The 2,500-nt window shown below is 43.4% G+C and overlaps 1 protein-coding gene across 2 annotated transcripts in view; it reads left to right on the forward strand.

The window, feature by feature from the left end:
- nbas (NBAS subunit of NRZ tethering complex) overlaps positions 1 to 2,500 on the forward strand; it is a 283,815-nt gene that overhangs the window by 71,881 nt on the left and 209,434 nt on the right. The gene's annotated exons all lie outside the window — the stretch shown is intronic.

Consider the following 2,500-nt stretch of genomic DNA (forward strand, 5'->3'; position numbering starts at 1 on the left):
CCTCTTTTTAACACCTTAATGTAACAGCGGGAACGTCTCCCAGCCTTAATTAGTCTGTTCAGGAGTCATTCATCAATAAATTAAACAAATCAGCTGTGTTCCTGGAAACAGGCTGCAGCGCCAGGTATGTCAGCTCAGGAGCGGCCCGCCAGTCTGAAGTTGCAAGTGTGGCGATAGGGCGGCCTTGCTTCAACCCTGTAAAGAGTCATGTTTAGCACATACTGGCTCAAGACGACCATTTACAATAAGAACAAGATGCAGTACCCCTTTAAGTTTTTGCAGCTGAAATTCTGCTGTTGAACTTTTACAGATGAAAACTTTCTGGTGTTTTAAATTAAAATAATTCAAATACACAATTTCACAGAATAAAAGTTCAGTGTCTAAACAAAGTCGTGTTCTGGTGAGACTGTATTTCTTCCATTGAAAAGGACTTATTTCCTTCATTTGTTGGCTACATTTCCAGTAGAAGAAGATAACGGCGTCTTGTTTTTGAGCAGATAATGATCAATGATCAGTGATCAATGAGCCGCACTTGTACAGCGCCTCTCAGAGTGAGGACTCCAAAGCGCTTTACACTACAGTGTATCATTCATCCATTCACACACTGGTGGTGATGAGCTACGATGTAGCTACAGCTGCCCTGGGGTGCACTGACAGAGGCGAGGCAGACAGACAGACAGAATGAAACGAGGCCATCGATTGCTCTCAGGTCTTTGCTCCGTAACCCTAACCCCCTGATTTCACAGGAAACATTTCCCTCCGTGTTGTTGTTGTTGTTGTTGTTGTTGTTGTTGTTGTTGTCTCACTGAAAACAACCGTTTTCATGGCAGGAAGGCTCCGGAGCAGCTTTGTGCTTGGCTCTTAAAGCAAAAGGCCTTGTGTGTGTGTGTGTGTGTGTGTGTGTGTGTGTGTGTGTGCGCGTGTGTGTGTGTGTGTTCTTATGGACATTTTGATGGGTTTTAATGGAAGTCAGAAATAATCGTTACACGTACGTCTGAAATGGGATTAATATTTGGAGTCGGTCCAACTCAAGATGGCCGCCACAGCTAGTCAGCTTTAAAACAAACCCAAAATGAGTTTAGGAGATATTGGGCTGAAACTCGGCGCAGTGGCAGCTAAAAGTCTCCCATGTTGCATATCCTGAGCTCTAGCTGAGATCCTGACATCTGTCTTGTCAAAATGACCAAACTGACTGTAACTCTGTCTAAGAGAATTAGTTTAAAGCCTTCACATGAAGGTGGTGGCTAACTTGAATCAGTCGTTGGTGATCTGTTGGTTATAAATATCACGTTTACCAGAAAATCTGCTCTAATTTCTTCTCTTTAGAGCTTGTTTCTGTAAAGAAAACCAGCTGAACAACAACAGAAATATCTGCTTCCATTTGAATGATTTAAAACAGTTGCTTCATAGAAATCCACCATGCTGAATAAAAGAATCGGACTCATTGTTTAACAAACCATTGCAACAAAAAACAATACGTGTGACTCAAAGCGAGGCTGGAGTACTGAATAGAGCTTAATTAGAAGTTTGAGTCACAGCGAGTCAGTAAACATGATTTCCTAATTATATATTGACATCAGTGATGCTCCTAGTGAGTGTTGGCATGAAAACTGCTCCTACATCCATTTATAACATAAAAAGGTTTCTTTAACAGCAATAAAACAGAAGAAAAGTAGAAAACAGCTGAAATTCAACCACTTTTTGTGCAGATTTACTTAGAAAATTTGTCTGGGGATTCAAAAAGGCATGCACTACCTGAGGAACACACACACACACACGCATGCACGCACGCACACACACACACACCTTTCCTGATGGCTGCAGATCCACATTTACACCTCGGAGGAAAGCAGAAGTCTCACGTTGTCGTACGGATCAAATTAAAACCACCTAAAAGTGGAATAACACTTTTGTTGGAGTTCGTGCCCCCAAGGTCGTTGTCACATCCTCTTCTTCTCGCCTTTACCAGAGGAGTCACACACACACACACACACACACACACACACACAGGAGATGATACACTTAGGACTTGAACATCACACACCTTTAGACTTGAAGCGACTGTATCAGACGTCTGCGTGTCTTTTATTACACTGAAGTGGTTTCGCTGCTCTGGGATTTGGGTTTTAAGGTGAATGGCAGCATTTCTCACCCCGCTGTGCTTCAGCTAAAGACGCCACACACTGGATTTATTTGCACTTGTTTTGCATTTTTAACACATCAAAACATTTCTTCTCTCTTTTCTACTTTTACTCTCATTCTCTCTGCTGGGCTGAATGTAGCCGCGTGCTTCTTACTGGGATTAGAGTCTTTTATAAATAACACGACCTGCCAGCACCAGGACTTCTGCTATGTGTAACAAGGATGGTTCTGTTTGGTTTCTGTCCACACACACACACACACACGCACACACACACACACGCACGCACGCACGCACACACACACACACGCACGCACGCACGCACGCACACACGCACGCACGCACACGCACGCACGCACG

The sequence above is a fragment of the Nothobranchius furzeri genome, chromosome 3 (genome assembly GCF_043380555.1).
Source record: "Nothobranchius furzeri strain GRZ-AD chromosome 3, NfurGRZ-RIMD1, whole genome shotgun sequence".
Classification (NCBI taxonomy): domain Eukaryota; kingdom Metazoa; phylum Chordata; class Actinopteri; order Cyprinodontiformes; family Nothobranchiidae; genus Nothobranchius; species Nothobranchius furzeri.